General features: G+C 42.5%; 1 long non-coding RNA gene and 1 other non-coding gene across 4 annotated transcripts; one reads left to right on the top strand and one right to left on the bottom strand.

Annotated features, from left to right (window-relative positions):
* Positions 1–3,991: 3,991 nt before the first annotated feature.
* Positions 3,992–9,431, top strand: LOC147465904 (uncharacterized). Of its 3 annotated transcripts, none has more exons than XR_015188181.1 (5): positions 3,992–4,301; positions 7,892–7,999; positions 8,101–8,131; positions 8,245–8,434; positions 8,545–9,431. It is a non-coding gene; the product is annotated as an uncharacterized LOC147465904 (long non-coding RNA). The 3 variants fall into 3 exon arrangements; XR_015188183.1 differs by having other exon boundaries at positions 8,101–8,434; positions 8,545–8,646; positions 8,801–9,431; XR_015188182.1 differs by lacking the exon at positions 7,892–7,999.
* Positions 6,352–6,480, bottom strand: LOC147465905 (U11 spliceosomal RNA). Its single transcript, XR_015189828.1, has one exon. It is a non-coding gene; the product is annotated as a U11 spliceosomal RNA (small nuclear RNA).
* Positions 9,432–16,437: the final 7,006 nt, after the last annotated feature.

The following is a 16,437-nucleotide window of genomic DNA, read 5'->3' as shown; positions in this document are numbered from 1 at the left end:
GCCCATAGCTTGATGCAACCTAGTAACAAGATAATTGATAAACATGGGGGCATCATCATTAGCACCTTCATGTGCAAATCAAAGTTATTAATGTTCATTCTACTCTCTTGGTTATTTTTAGTCATGCTAATTATACTTATGTGTTTAATTAGTGTATTTTTTGGCAATTCAAAACCTTAGTTGCTACTCCTCTTAGCCTTTGAAAATCGGCACTTTAAAAACTACAACCACTGCTCTATAATTGGTTAATTATAGAGAGTAGTGGGGTGGGTCTAACATAGCAGAATTGCTGAGGGATAGCTCCTTTTGGACTTCTTATGTATCAATAATGGTAAAGCCGTAGACAAGTCTAAAAAGACCCCATTATTAAGACCAAAACTCCCAAGGTGTGCATCATATCCTACATAGTGGGCTCAACAAAATCGATAATAGATCCAAGTCCCACTTACCCTAATATAATTAACAAAATCAATCATTAATAGGCTACTTAAGGACCTGTCTTCTTAAGCAAGAAAAGAGAAACCAAACGCTCTGATACCAATGTAATGGGAATGGCCTATGAACTTCAAAAATAGCGAAATTAAGAGAATTAAGGTGAGCGTTTTTGTGAGATCACTTTGAGAACATAGAGGGTGAACTTAATTGATGGTAGCCACATAAACATAGAACTTAATTAACTTGGCATGATCAATACTTTTGCAAGAGAAAGAGTATTAAAGAACATGACAATAGTTGAGGACCGGATTTACTTGGAGCCGGTCCCCCCTCCAAAATCCGTTTGTATTATAGATTCCCCCATCAAGAGAGACTTTATTACAATACAATCTTTGTGTTCCTTGTGACCTTGGTGATTCTATGAAGATGGAAAGCTTCATGCATCATCACGAGCTTAACAGAAACTTTGCAAAAAACATTAACTATCCCAAGCCTCAGTCACAAGGCCTCAAACACTTTCGAAGGTGGAGAGAGCTAGCGGGGAATGAGCGTAGGAAAGAGGAAGAAGAAACATTCCATAGGAGAAAGAAATAGTTCCTCACTTATCATCACTCTTCTTAATTAGCATAGCATAATAGCATAGTAATGAAGATGAAGAAGATGGCAAGCTTAAGCATTGAAGCATGGCTCTTGGTTGGATTTGCATTCCATAGCCAAGAGTGTTGGTATAAGCTCTCCACTTCTCAACAAGCTTGGAGAAGGAGATGGAGCTCTTGCACTTTGCACTCCACATAATGAGAGAATATGTGTGTGTGTAGGAAAGTATACCTCCCTCTCATGATTGGTCCACCTCTCTCTCTCTCTCTCTCTCTCTCTCTCTCTCTCTCTCTCTCTCTCTCTCTCTCTCTCTCTCATTATTTTATTATTTCATTTGGACATGTGTCCTTTTTTTCTCTTTGAGAGAAAGAACTTAATTATTTATTTTTATGTATCTAAATTCTCATTGGACCCCTTTAAAACCTATCAAATAGCATTCAAGCACATCATGAGGACCATATGTGGAGGATCATTTCAACATGTGTCTTTTATGTTTATTAAGTCATTTGGTTAAATTGAATACTTCAAGAACTTAGTCAATCAAGCAAGCATGTGTCTTTTATGCTTCTTAAGTCATTTGTTTTGAATTGAATACTTCAAGTCTTAGTCAATTAAGCATGGAAACGTTCATGCCTCTTCAGAATTTATCTTTGAATTTAACATTTCAAAAACCTTAGTCATTTAAGTATAAAAATCACTTCAAGCTTTGGACAAGGTTCCCACAACCATTTTAAGCATCTTAGCACCTCATGCTTGGGTAGGATTCCCACCTCGAGGTTAGCGGACCTAGCTTGCGTAAGGTCAAAGGACTTTTTAACACTAACTTTTGGAGGTCTTTAATGAAGCTAACCCTAAGGTATTTTAAGATCCATTAGATGCATGTTGCTCATTTGGAACCCCTATTCAGATGTAATAATCTCTCCTCTTAGTCCCTTGTTGAGGTAGATCTAAAAGCACTTATTGCACATTGCTCTTTGGTAGACCGTCTCCTTTTGGACCCCTATTGAAATGCAACCATTTCTCCTTTTGGTCCCCTATTGAGATAGGTTTAGAAGCACATATCTATATCCTAACTCTTGTTTCCCTTTTATCTTCCCATGTTTAATATGAGAAAAATTATTTGGTAAAGTTAGATATTATATTTTATGACAAATTTCCTCCTCTGACACTTAAGAATTGTGGTAAGGAAAACTTTTTGAAAGTGGCAGATAATAATAATTCAAAGCCATTTTCAATTCACAACCACATCGTGTTACCTAGCCAAAGCACCAATGGGTTGACGACATTTGCATGTCAGTCTTCCACTCCTGCAAGCAGGACCAGGCCCAAGAGTTTGATGCTCTCAAGATTCACTCCCTCCTGATTCATTAACTCAAACAAAGATACCAATCTTGAAGGACCGGCAATATTGGAGGAGCAAGGTGATGCTACATTTAATTGTTGCATCCATGAACTTGCGAAGTCCTCGGTCATGATGGTGTTCATGTCCTTGCTTCTTACAAAGGGAAAGGCAGAGCTGGTCACTAGGATTTAGCAGTTGCTCTTTGCCCTTGAAGCTGAAATTTACCAGCCATATGTAGACACATATCCATGTATAGTATTCTGGCTGTGTTGTCAAATTTGCTTTGATAGTCACAAGGCCAATTGTTGTCACTATTTGCCAAGAACAGAAAACCCTTACCAAATGATCAATTTTCTCAAGTACCATAGTTCTTGATGTTTCCTTGGGTTAGAACTTTGCAAATACAAGATTTTTTTGAGGGTAGTCATGCAACCCAGATCGAGTTGTTGTACAAACTCAAACTTTATCATGTTATATGTATCATTTGGCATCAGCATTTAAGCAATTAGTGGCAGTGGAGTCTGGCATAGATGAATCACCAGTGTGTGTCAGCTATTTGCAAACCCTGGACCTTCAAGGATGGCAATTGTCAAAGACCTAATCTCCAAGGATTGGGAAATGGCAGATGGGCTATTCAAGGCCTTTGCAGAGTGTATCGTGTACATGATGGTAGTTGTTTAAAAACTGCAGCAATTAGTTGCCAATGCAAGGCTTGTTGTTCAGTCTACATGATTGTTTACCCACATCACATGCTGCCAGAATAATCTTGTGATGATGTGGTGTTCCTTTTTTGGAGGTTTCCTTGCTGAGCTTTTTCACTTCCTTAGCACAAGGCCTAGGTATTCTAAGCAAAGACAAACACCATCACTCGATGAGGATTTGGTACTCAAAATTAGTGTGGTACTTCTGAACTTCGATTGACAGTAGTATGTTGATCATTAGAACATTGTTCGACTGATAACTTAGCAGTTCAGCCTACACCATCCCGTTGAATCCAGTTGCGCTCCTTGGTTGTTCAGTTTCTTTGATGGATGTCAGTCTTTTCTTTTTTGGGATCCATATGTATTTGGATGGAAACGAAGATTTAGAAATTTTCTCATGTAGGAAATCGGAATCTTTTACAGTGTTTTTCATACAATGCACAACATCATGAGCTTCTACTCGAGAGGCACCGCATACCTAGCTAGGTACGATTGGGGGCAGGGGACCGCCGGCCCTATCGTACCTAGCTAGGTATGCAGTGCCTCCCTCACCGAAGCTCATGATGTTGAGGTAAGTCACAATGTGGGAATTATTGTGATAATTTGTCCAAAACTTCTTGTGAATTTCGTGCTTCAATCGCTACCTTTTGGTATACAAATCTCTCGTTGGTTATAATAGCGTTTTGGGCGTTCTTGTGGCTCTGAATCCTGCCTCTGCAGAGTTTCAAACCTTTTCTTATGTTGCTTGTGCTAATTGCGACTTTGGAATCCAAACTTGCCTCGTTCTTTGCATGCTTTAATTAGTATAAGCCTGAGCTCACTTCTTGACCAATGGCCTAACTTCTTGAGATTAAAGGTGACTGCAGTTACACAAAAGAGTTCAAGGGGACCTTGCATGTAAGTCTCCATTGGCCTACCAGTCTTTATTCCTAGTAGTTGATCCAGCCTTTTATAAGCATTTCATCTATTATCCATGGAACAACACACCACAGCTTGTTCACTAGAAAGCCACCAAACCCCACTAAGCATCTGCAATCGCTTTGTGAAATTACTCTATAACTCATCCTCGTAGCGTGCAACTGACAGAGGTTGTGGATCAGTCACTGGCAGAGAATAGCGAGTTCAGCAGCTTATCTGCAGAGAGCAGACAAGATGGGGAAAGGCCATTTACTGCACGGAACATTTTGGATTTCATGAAATACTGTTCATGAACCGCCTCACAGCAGGTGAGACTTGATATCACTGAATTGGGTCATAGCTTTTGTTAACAGCTGCGATTGAAGAACCATGAGCGGGGATTTATTTCTGGTGGGATGAACTGATCACAGCACAGCTTTTTGACAGCAAAGCATATTGAAAGCACCTTCAATACACTATTTTTTGTCTGCATCTCTCTGGCCATGACGGCTGGGATAGTCTTCTACTAAACATGGGCCTCCTAAAGAGTTCCACCTAGATTTTTAAGGTTCTACAGTCTTCGGCCCATCAATCTCATACATGATGCTGGCATTTTAGCATTTTTTTACTGTCAGGGCTTTGCTTACCTTGTGTGCATGAGACACCACCATAGCTAGTCTAATTGCTGATGACTGGGAGCGCCTTTCTGTAATTCTTTTCTAAAAGGGGGCTCTCTTCCCTCTGAAATGGTCATTCCTCAACAGCCTGGCTTGGAACTTTGCATCTACAGGTAAGAAAGAAGAAAGAAAGAGTTTATGTTTATTACATCTACTGAAGGCTAAATTTGCCGAATAAAAAGCTGGTACAACTGATCCATGTCTGTGTATCATGATACATAATACATTTATGCTCTACTACAAGGGGTATACACTAAATGCATCTCGTGGATATATGAGGTAATAAGATAGAGTGCATCAGTGATGGTGGGAGAGAGTCTTCCATCTCTATCTCTTGTCACCTAGATTTGCCTGATGTCTAGCTAGGATCACCCGGGTTTGCCTTTTTAGTCGATGTGGGATCCGTCACTCTTAGTGACTCGGCCGTTGGGTGCTCCACGTGCTCATAGCCATCTCTAGTGTCAGTGTGAACCCCTTCAGTGGTCGTCTACACCCATGTGTCACGGTGTGCAGTGGTTTCCTTGGATTGTGGTTGATGTCGTGCTGTATGTCCTCTGGACTAAGTCGCACCTCATAACTTCGTCCCTATCCACTTTGGATAGCCGCATGTAAGGTGTGGACAAGTAAAAAGAAAGGGAATAGATCCTCTGTCCAGCCCATGCTGTGACAACCATCTCAGCACCATGTTTGCCATCTACCCTACTCCGGCATAGGTCTAGATGCCATCCATGCTCTGTATATAATGAGTTCAGGGTCCATCTCTCTCGGTGTGAGAAAGCTCATGGCTTAAAAGAGGGCCTCCACAAGTAGGATGTGCGGCAAGATCTGCTCTGACAATGTAATGTGGAACAGATCATTTGCTGCGGATCATCCGAGAAAGCAGCATCATGTTTGGGCATCTTGGTTGTGACAACTGAACATGGAAACTGGCAGCAAGGACCTTCCATTAACTAGTGATCTCCGCTGTGCGATTATGGGAGCCTTGCTACATGTCAGCAGCATAATGATGCTACCAATGCTTGAAACTTTGAAAGACCAACTTGACATGTAGTACTCAGGTTACCCAGGCTTTTTGACAGCTGAGCTCGAACTTCATGGGCAAAGGGGACTTCAGTTGCAAATTGCAAAAAGAAAAAACATGTCATGTTTGCTTATACAAACAGACAAACGTGATAGCTAATTTACAAGCACAACTTCTTTTGCATACCAGTCTGCGAGAACCGATTTGTCCATGTAGACTGTGAGAACCGATGTGTGTCTTTGTACATTCCTATCGGAGGGACATCTGCGTGTGGCTGTGTAATGAGCATGTGCAAGCACTAACCACAGACCCAAGCACTTACCATCTAATACTGTCACTCTCCTACTTTAGGACCAAGTTTACCATAGATTGACGCATCCTTAACTCTGTGCACGGTCTGATTTTTAATCTCAAATTATGCTAACCATAAATTGATGCATCGATGATCTTGATTTTCAACTCTATTTTGCTTACCAAAGACTAGATGCATCCATAACTTCGTGCAGAGATTTTTATGTGGATCAATTGATGCATCCAAAACTCTGCAGGGTATCATAATTATGATAATCATGTTAGCAAACCGTAGATTTCTCATCAATAACATGGTCATATAGATTGCGGGCAAGCTGCGTTGATAGTATTTTGTTGTGATCAAACCATTTTCTTTAATGATATGATTGGGGGTAGGACCGGCTGAGCGAGCCAATGCTCTCTTGCGCTCATAAAGTTGTGTCTGCCATATGTCTAGATATCCATACGGCGTGCACCATCGAGCGTGCGCGTGGCACATTTAGCCATCTGACCCTATTAATCTTCTCTGTTGCATTTTCTTTTGCTTTTATACACTAAGCTCCCAGCACCCTCATATGTGGGTTTAATAATCGCATAACTTTCTCCCCCCCTACCACAAGATTTTATCAGGAGGTCATCATCATTAGCTCTTGCACTAAATGTATTGCAAATCGTAGCTACTTCAGTGTGGGACCAGGACTGCCAGCTTGGCTTGCAAGAGACCACTTAGGTAGCTAGGAGCTATTGGGGATAGTGGATTTTGAGCTCCCACACTTTGGACGCAATCCCCTTAAATGGATTTCTTTGATTTCTTAAGCAACGTCTCACCGAACATCAACGACAGTGAAGTAATTTCCTTGGTGGCCCCCCTTGGCTAGCAATCCCTACCCCCCCACAGTACTTATCTAGGTATGCGCTTGTATTAGCTCATGTTATTTCCGTTATCCACATTGGGAGTATTATAATGGGAATGACCCACACACACTTATCAAGTGCTTTGCTAATAGCTCACCTATTCATGCCATGTTCATATGCAATGCATACACCGTAGCATGGTAAGCGTGTCGTCTACTTCAAGGCCTGACTTGTCTTAGCACCTCCTCCACATCACACACTTGAGGGACCACTCAACTTTACCTAATGTAGTTGTTAATCCCAATGTAAATCATGGGAGTTGAACATGTCCTTATATTGTAATGGTTACTAAAGTACTTGCCCTTCTCGTTATATGGGCCATCACCTAGTTGAGGTGTGCAATTACCATGTAGACATCACAAAAGGATGGATGTGGATCTAGAATGCATTCATCAGCGACCAAAGTGATGAATGTAGACATTAGGAAGGGAATGGGGTCTAAGGGGGCCTCTTTATTTGCCATGGGATTAAAAAGGAGATTATGGAAGGGGCAAATGGGTGGATGCCATGTGGACTGAAATGGTGGGTATGGCAGGGCTTAAAAGTAAGTGGTCAAACTTGTACTCTTTTATAAAATACAAAGAGAAAATCTCTTATAAATTCAAAAAAATGAACTTTTCTCTAAATAATTGAGTAAAAACCAATCCTTTCTCTCTCTGTTGGCTGTTAGTTTCTCCCCCCCTCTCTCCTAAAAGGGGTCCCATCCAAAAACGTGCTGATCATTCTCTCCCTCTCTCTCTCTACTGTACCATCTCTCACTTCTCCTACCGTCTCTCACTTCTCTTCACTTCACCTTGTTTCTCTTTCCTTCCTTTCAGTTTTCCCTCCCAAAAGCTCTGCACAGCAGAAGTTTGAACCTCCTTTCCCTCCTCAAGCTTACTGCATTCTTGAGGGCTGCATTCTCCTCAGACTGAAGTTCTCCATTACTCCATGGGCTTTACTAAACACCTCTAGCTAAAGCTGAAGTCTACAGCATATCCTTCTGCTACATCATCCCTCTTTCTTTCCTCAACAGGTTTCTTGCTCCTTCTCCATTAAGCTCTATAGAGAGGATCTACTTCCCTCTCAAGCTTTGCAACATTTCTTCCACATTAAGACAACAAGCAGGTGAAACAATATAGAAGTAAGTGGCATCCTTCACCTTTGTGTACCATCAAGATTCTTGCTCTTTATACAACTGAGAACATGGATGTGCAATGTCTAATCATAAGTGTTTGTGTGCAGGTTGTGCCGCTATTTCCCATGGCATCATCAGGTACTCCACGACCTAGGAGTGTCATTGACTCCATTTCATGCAACAATATATAAGACGACAATGGATATTGGGTGACAATGGAGTTAAAACTAATGATGTGGGTGACAATGTAGCCCAGCTCAAGAGGTGCACACAAGGTCTCAAGGAGACACATGGCTTCTCGAGCACACCATTGGAAGGGAAGAATCATGGAGTTCAAGCAAACACAAGATGGAAAGAGGCTTGCAAAGGTGCAGTATGTGTATGTTGCTTCACAACTGAAGCTAGAGACAGCAGTGGCTCCATCGAGGTTTCCTGGAAATTGTAATTTTTACTCCTCGTGCAAGTTTTTTGGTTATCTATTTAGTATTTCTGCTTTGTGTGTTGCTTTTGATGATTGTAAGATTTCCATTGCTTTTTGTTCATGTTTACAGATGTTTTTCCATCCGATTTTGTAGAGTGAGAGCCAATAGAGTCCTTCACTGGAACTTTTGAGGCCATCCACACAGAGCTTGGCAAATTGCTCTATGTTGGTTGTGAGTACTCTAAGCTTGCCTCACGTGACATTTTTTTTTAATGATCATACTTATGTCACACCTAGGCGAAATGGATATGGTAATCTATCTCTAGTTCACTCGCCAACCTTGGAGAGTTTGGAATGGCCTAAGCCAGACAATGCCTTGATCGCAGCAACCAAAAGGAGAATCAAGGTGGATGTGCAAGCAGCAATGAAGTGCACCTATGGTTCCCATAAAGCCACGGTAACATGGTTTATGTCTCTTCATGTGTTTGTGTTTATATTTCGACTTCAGAGTGTTCACAGGACACCAATAATGTGGACTTGCAAAGGGGGAAGTGCGATCAATGGGTTTCTTGCAGCTGGATGGGAAACTAAGGTGATCAACCACCAAGGAGATAGAATCAAGTGCTTTGTAGTTGCTGACAAGGTGGTGTTCAGATACCATATTGCAAAGCAAAGCTTGTCGATGGTCTTTCCCTATAGAAGATGGAAGCTGACGATGGGAGAATGGGAGGCACTAGACTCTGAGGTTGCTGCTAGAGAACCAGTTGACCTGCAAATACATCTCCACGAGGATGCAGTGCACCACACTACAGTGAACAATGACTAGCATCGTAGTCACCTTCGCGAGTATCTTAATCTCAGATATACCTTGCCCAAACAATATCTCTTTGTAATCAATGAAAAGATTGTTCGCTCCAGGAAAGAGAAGAGTGTTCTGTGTGAGAACATCCTGTTTCCGCGATGTATTCTTGTAAAAGCTTGTGACTGACATGGATTTTGTCCACATTAATACATACGGTGTTTTGAATATCGTTTCTGCGCATACTTGTTTATTCTCAGCTTGTTCAAGTTTTCGATTGAAACGTGTAATTTATTTGTTGTGGAGCACAAATGTTTTCAATGCTGGTGTCTTTCAGTGCTTTGTCGCGTGATTTTGTTTAAAATAAAAGTTTTAAGTTATTTTGACATCAATTTAATTTCTTTTAAAAAAGTGACTTTGGGTATATAAGTGACTTTTTAGTTTTTAAACTTCATTTCTCACATTCACAAAACTCTAGCTCTAAGCTCTCTTCGCATCGTCTTCGCGAACGAACCCATGGCAACATCTACTGATGCACTTCTCACACAATTAGAAAAGGTAGGACTTGCAGATCGAGCACATGAACTACTGAGTGTTTTCGAGGGGACAATTAACATGCAGGCCACTGCCAACCTTCATGCAGAGGCATTCAGAAGCTTTCTTGACTACATGGCGTAGCACATGGAGGAATATGCCATAATCTTTGAGGGATCCAACACGGCGTGGTTGCTAGTGGATTTCTTGAAGCATCTCTATGCGGCTGACAAAAACTTCCGGTTTCGCTTGTTGAGGTTTATTAAAGACCTCATGGAACGGAACTTCAAGACAAATGATGAGGATGATCTCATGGATTTGGGCATGGGGTGCATAGGCACCCAATTTATTTCATGGGACATGGTTATAACATTACTTGTGCTTGAGGGCATGGACAAGGGAAAATCAAAGGAAAAGGTCAACCAAAGACCTTCTGTGACCATTGTGGAAGAATCAAATGAAGTTATCGAAGAGATAGATGAGCAGGCCGAAGCATCTATGGCACTTGTACTCATGCAAGATCCCAACGCCACTAAGGAGGAAGATCGAATGATAGAGGGAGATGAGGTGTTGGAAGAGATCCCGGACCTCCAAATTCTCACTTTGCATCCAGTGGTGGTGGATGATCGTCAGTTTCTATTCCTTGACGACATTCCCAAAACGTTAGGACTCAGAGAAGATGAGTCACTTGCAGTGCTTTCTATCTATGCGGGTATGAAGGATCCCAGTGGGAAGGAAGAGAAAGTCAATTTTCAAATTGATTTCGAAGACCAAGATCTCCCAACAAGCCTCTCCTTCCTCCCAGTGAAAACGAACGACAGGTGGTGCAAGCAGTAGCAAGTACACTAGTAGAAATAAAATCATGTGCCTCTTTCTATGAAAGCGTACCAGAGAGCGCATTTCATCCACACAAACCACTGATTGCAATTGGTAGAGATGATCGATCTAGCATCGATCTTACAAAGAAAAATCTTGAAGAGAGGGATGAAGAAACTGAGGTAAAAAAATCTAAATCTGGAGAATTTCTAGTATTCCTTACTACAAGTATTAATATCAATTAAAATGCTTTGCAGACGGCTTATCATGTTGATAAGTTCGCAATGCGTACTAGAGGTTCATGCAAGGTCTCCACGGGTAGAGATAGTTCTCTTTGGCACTACCTGAGCCATCTGGGACCATTGATTCTTAGAGTTGCTCACACAGAGTTCTCCAAGAATGGTTCTGCAGAGCTGCTAAAGTGTAAAGCATTAAGCGACATACTTGCTGAAGATTCTCTCACCTTAAACACTCACAAACGTGTATTGGTGGACCGAGAGGCAGCATTGTATGCCTTTACAGGCAAAAGGCTCGGTCCTCTCCCACTGCACCTTGCGCCTAGGTCAAGGGTTGACAAACCCAGAGGAAATTGTAAAATCCCTTGGGTTCAAGTCAGCCATTCGCCCATTACCCAAAGATGTAATTCGTAGAAAAACCAATTGACCATGATGTAATATTCAAATCAATAAAGAATAAATGTTTTTGTCACCATTCAGTACTTGTTTTTTTATTCATATTGTTCAATAATTTCCATTTTCTCTTGCCAAGGGGCTCACGTGCACAGAACCTCGAACATGCAGGCACCGGGCAGTCGGGGGGAGTGTCTCAGAGATAATTTTGCGAAACGAGGCGACGGGGGGCGTACGGGTTCAAGAAGGGTATGTGACGCCTCGGAGGCGCCGGGGGGGGTCGGAGGGTGCAAAAAAAGCCCCTGTGCGCCACGATGCCCGTACACGCCTCTCGTCGCCCCGTTTCGCAAAATTATCTCCAAGACGCTCCCCCCGGCCGCCCGATGCCTGCATGTTCGAGGTTCTGTGCACGTGTGCGTGGCGAAAATGGAGCCATGGTGGTTAACTTAAATTTAACATATCCAACAATTCAAATACATATTAAAAACAATGTACAAATTAAAATTGAACATTTGCTCGAAATGGTAGAAATTCGCCAGTTGATATTATAGAGAAAGATTACAAATCTCATGAAGAGAGAGTACATGGAATAAATTACATCTTATGAAGGCATCCTTCATTTCTTAAATTTAGTGCTAAGGCTAAATCCGTATTTTTTAAAGTTACACGCTTTGCATGTGCCATACAGGAGATGCCATCTTGAAAAAGCTGCACCAAAATGTCTTCAGCGGCATCATGTAAGGCCAATAAAGCTGCGTGTTGTATTCTTGTAACGGAATCATTGTATTCATCTATCATCTCTCTCACCACCCGAGAGAAGGTCTCTTTGGGTATGATTGGCTCAGTGCTCTTTTGGTATTTCCTGATCTCACGCAGAGCCACTGTGCCTAGCCTCCATCTTCGCTTTTTCTATGTTGTTGTTGGTGGTGGAGGAGCCGCCTGCCTAGCCCATTGAGGAAGATCATCTTTGTATTTTTTCCTCCTCTCCTCTTCGATTAGCTTCTCTTTTGGTGTCACCTTGTCCCTTTTTCTTTTTGCACATTGCTTGGCTCTCTTAGGGATTTTTGAAGGCTTTGAGCTCCCAGCCTTTTCTTGTTGGGTGGCTTGAGCTCTATCTTCTGCCGCCTTCTTCTCTGCCTCTGCTCGTGCTTGAAGTTAGCCAAATGAGCTCTCTCGGCCTCAGCTCTCTGCCTTTCCTCTTGCTCTCTCTGTCTTTGCTCTTCTTGTACTGCCAGGGCTTTCTTTTCAGCTGCCTCTTTCTTTTCCCTCTCCCTTTGTCTTTTCCTTCTCTTGGCCTCTTTTGATTTAGATACCGGGTCGCATGGTATTACCTTGATTACTCTTTCTTTGATTCGTTGTGGAAACTTTCGCGGTGTAGTATGTGGGGTGGCATGAGCACTAGTGGTTGTGGCAGGAGGCGATGGCGGTGGATTTTGAAGCGAACCTCGATATTCCTCTTCAGTTTCTTGCGTTGCTCTGCGAAGAGGTGAAATCGGTGGGGGATCTAGAAGAGGTGTGCGAGTGGCATGGGTTATGTCATAATAATCAATAACTAATTCTCCTAAATGATTTTCTCATATTAAACTGATCATTTAATGTGGGGAAGTGCCAGGGGAGAAAAATCTAGAATATTGGTTAAGCTAGCAGACCGGCCACAATAGGGATCCAAAGGGGGGGCCATTTGCAAAAGAGCCATGTGCAACAATGGGCTAAAAAGACCCTAAGGTTCAGCCCATTAAGACTTCCAAAATGCTAAGGTTCCAAAATTCAAAGGTTGTGTCCAAAGGTCAACCCTAGGGGAAATTGGATGCTTTGTGTGTGACCAAAAAAGTCTTGGGAGTAGGGGATGAGAGAGAAAGTCACACACACACACACACACACACACACACACACACAGGCTCCCTTTACACAAAGGGAATTAGGGACACATGTGAGCTTCCTAGCCCAGATGCCCACAAGGTGTGCCCAATTCCTATTGGATGGCCTTGGAGGTGGACCAATGAGAATTAGGCTAGATTAAATCCAGTTTAATAAATTTAAAAACACTTAATAAAAGAACCAATGAGAATTAAGTCTCCTAGAAGACTATTGGGCAGTCTCACAAGGGGTCCAATGAGCATTCAGGAGCCCAATGGCTTGCCTGATTCCTACTAGCCAGGAGGCAAAGGGGTCCAATGAGAGTTTAGTTTAATTATTTAATTACATAAATCTCTCACAAAAGGGGAAAGGGGGACACATGTCAAAAGGCTATCACTTATGCTGCTTAATGGTCATTGACTTGGGGAGGGCCAATAAGGTTGATGGAAGAGCAAATAGCAAGAGGGCTCACCCAAGAGAGAGAGGGGGACTGATTTTTGCAAGGCATTATCACACACACACTCACACAATCTCATGTGTGAAGAAAGAGAAGACTATCTCTTCCCAAGCTTTAATGGAGAGCTCATCACCTACTCCAAGCTTGTGAGATAGAAGCCTACATCAACACACTCTTGGCATGTGGATGCAAATCCAACCAAGAGCCAAGCTTCAATGCATGCTCATATCCTCTACCAAGCTAATTACTAAGCTAAGCTATGCTAATATGAGTGATTATGTAAGGAGATGTACATCTTTCTCGTAAGTTACTCCTTCTTCCTCTCACTCTACTCTCATACCCTGCTAGCTCTCACCATCTTCGAAGGTGTGTGAGGTCTTGGGTCTGAGAATGGGGATAATTCAAGTTGTGTTTGCTAAGTGTTTGCTTAGTGCATGAAGCTTTCATCTTCATTGCACTAGCTAGTCTTGAAGCAACACAAAGAATTGTATTGTACAATGTCTCTCTTGATGGGAGAAACCATAATACAAAGCCTTTTGGAGGGGGGACCGGCTCCATGCAAATCCGGTCCTCAACTGTTGTCATTAGCTTAATTTCTCTCTCTTTTGAAAGTATTGTCGATGCTATCTAACTAGGTGTTATGCTTTTTGTTGCTCTCTCCACCCAAGCACTCTTGTAATTCTCATTAGGAATCTATTCTAATGAAATGCCCACTATGTTCATGCTCATTTCCGCTACACACAAGTTATTAGGCCATTAAATGTTACATTGGTATCAGAGCACAAGGTTTCTCTTTTCTTGCTCAAGAAGGGAGGTCCTCAAGCTAACTACAAATGGTTGGTATTATTAATTGCCTGTGAGTAAGTAGAATAGGGATTTTTCAGCCTTGCAGTGCGCCCTTCATGCAGTTAACGGGGCATCACCGTCGAGAGCTATGGTCTTAATAGTGGAGTCCTACGGGGCTTGCCTACGGCTTAACCACTATTGAGCTATTAGAAGCTTGCTAGGAGCCGGTGCTGTTTTGGTGTCGAAAGACCCTCTCTTCTATTCCTTGCAATTAATGGTATTCAAGCCGCGGGTAGAGTAGCTTGAGTGCTTTTTCTAAAGGGGTAAAGAGGAGTAGCAACTAGGGCTTGAAGTGCCAAAGTACACCTAAAAGTTGTTAGAATGACTGACAATAGTAAAGAGAGTGAATTTAATGTTGATAACTTTGATTCTGCTCATGAGCAAGCTACTAATGATGCTTCAATGCTTGTTAACTATCTTGTTACTAGGCTTCAACAAGCCATGGGCAATCCATCTCTCCAAAGTGAAGTGCAACGGCAGCTCCGTGCTCACAGGATTCTCCAAGCTCATCACCATGACGAGAGAACACCTAGGAAGCCTCCTTGTGAGACTACCAAAAGAGGTCTCTCTCCGATTCGGGAAGAAGAAGAGAATCCATATGAAGGGCTCAAGAATTTACTTCTTGATGATGCATCTCCTTCCCAAAGGAGAACTCAAGAGCCTCCACCGAAGGAACGAGAAAGAAGTGAGTCTCCCAGCACCTCGGCGGAGATGGCTCCACGAAGACGTCGGGCTAAACGCTCTCCATCACCACCAAAGCGGAGAAGACCATCACACTCTTCTCCATGCCATAATTCAAAGAGGGATGATAAAAAGCAAGAGAAGAAAAAGGCGAGAAAGAAGACACCCTCTTCTCCATCTTCTTCATCCTCTTCTTCTTATGAAAGTGATGGTGAAGACGACAAAGATCAAGACAAGAAAAAGGCGAGAAAGAGGTCACCCTCTTCTCCACCTTCTTCAAATTCTTCACCTTCTGAAGAAAGTGATGGTGAAACCTTTGAACCATCAAAAAGAAGAGGCCATAGGAAATCCTATGCCGCATGGAAAAGGTCTTCCAAGCTGAAGAAATTCAAAGAGGGAGGGAAGAGCATCTCTTTCCTTACTTATGATGGCACCTTTGGTGCTACGCACAAAGTCTTAGCCTTTATCCAGCAATTCGATGCGGCGTTTGGAGATGAGGGCTTCACGGAGTCCTCCAAGCTACGCCATGTAGCTATGCACTTTCAAAATTCCGCCAGGAAATGGTGGTCTAGCCTACGAGCCAACGGTGAAGCTCCACCAACATGGAAAGCTTTAAGAGCTTCCATTACGAAGCAGTTTTTGGCCACCGATGCCAAAGACAAAGTACTCACCGAATGGCGAATCTTAAAGCTCTCTCCCTATGAATCCATCCACAAATATGTAGAAAAATTTTGGGACCTACAACTCAAAGCCACTGTCTTCAAAAAGTTGGATTTTGGAGAGCAAAAGCAACAATTTTGTGCGGGCTTAACCGAAGAAATGGCAGAGTATGTCAACTCCCAAAGGCCACGTACCATATCGGCGGTAATACACCATACTATGGTGGCCTCTCGAATCAATTTCCAAATGAGGGCTAAAAGAAATAACAAGCCCCCGGAAAAAAGGGTTCCAATGAGCCTAAGGGGAAGGACAATGTCCAAAAGTCTCCTAAGGGAAACTTCAACAAAGCTAAAGAGAAGGGAGTTTACAAAGGTAAGAATAAACTCTCTCCTGAAGAGCTTGAGCGTTATCGTAAGGATAACCGGTGTTTCAAGTGTGGCGAACAAGGGCATGTGTACCGTGCTTTGTCCCCAAAAGAACAACCGCCAAGATCCTCCTAGAGCTTCCTTGGTTGAAATCCAAGAGGAGGAGACTCACCAAACTCATCACAAAGGATCTCCTCTATGCCATGCTTGGGGAAAGGTAAGAGAACATGATGCTTTTATTCTCTTTGACCCTGGTTCTACTCACAATTTTATATCTATAGAGTTGGCCACCAAGCTAGGCATACAATCCTACGAGATGGGAGATGTCCTACCTAGAGACAGTGCCTTCAAGGGGCAAGAAGATTCAGTCACTCCCTTA

Source organism: Adiantum capillus-veneris, chromosome 1 (genome assembly GCF_014529385.1).
Source record: "Adiantum capillus-veneris isolate H3 chromosome 1, ASM1452938v2, whole genome shotgun sequence".
NCBI classification, from domain to species: Eukaryota; Viridiplantae; Streptophyta; class Polypodiopsida; order Polypodiales; family Pteridaceae; genus Adiantum; species Adiantum capillus-veneris.
The sequence above is the reverse complement of the archived record's forward strand: the minus strand, read 5'-3'. Positions and strand labels throughout refer to the sequence as shown.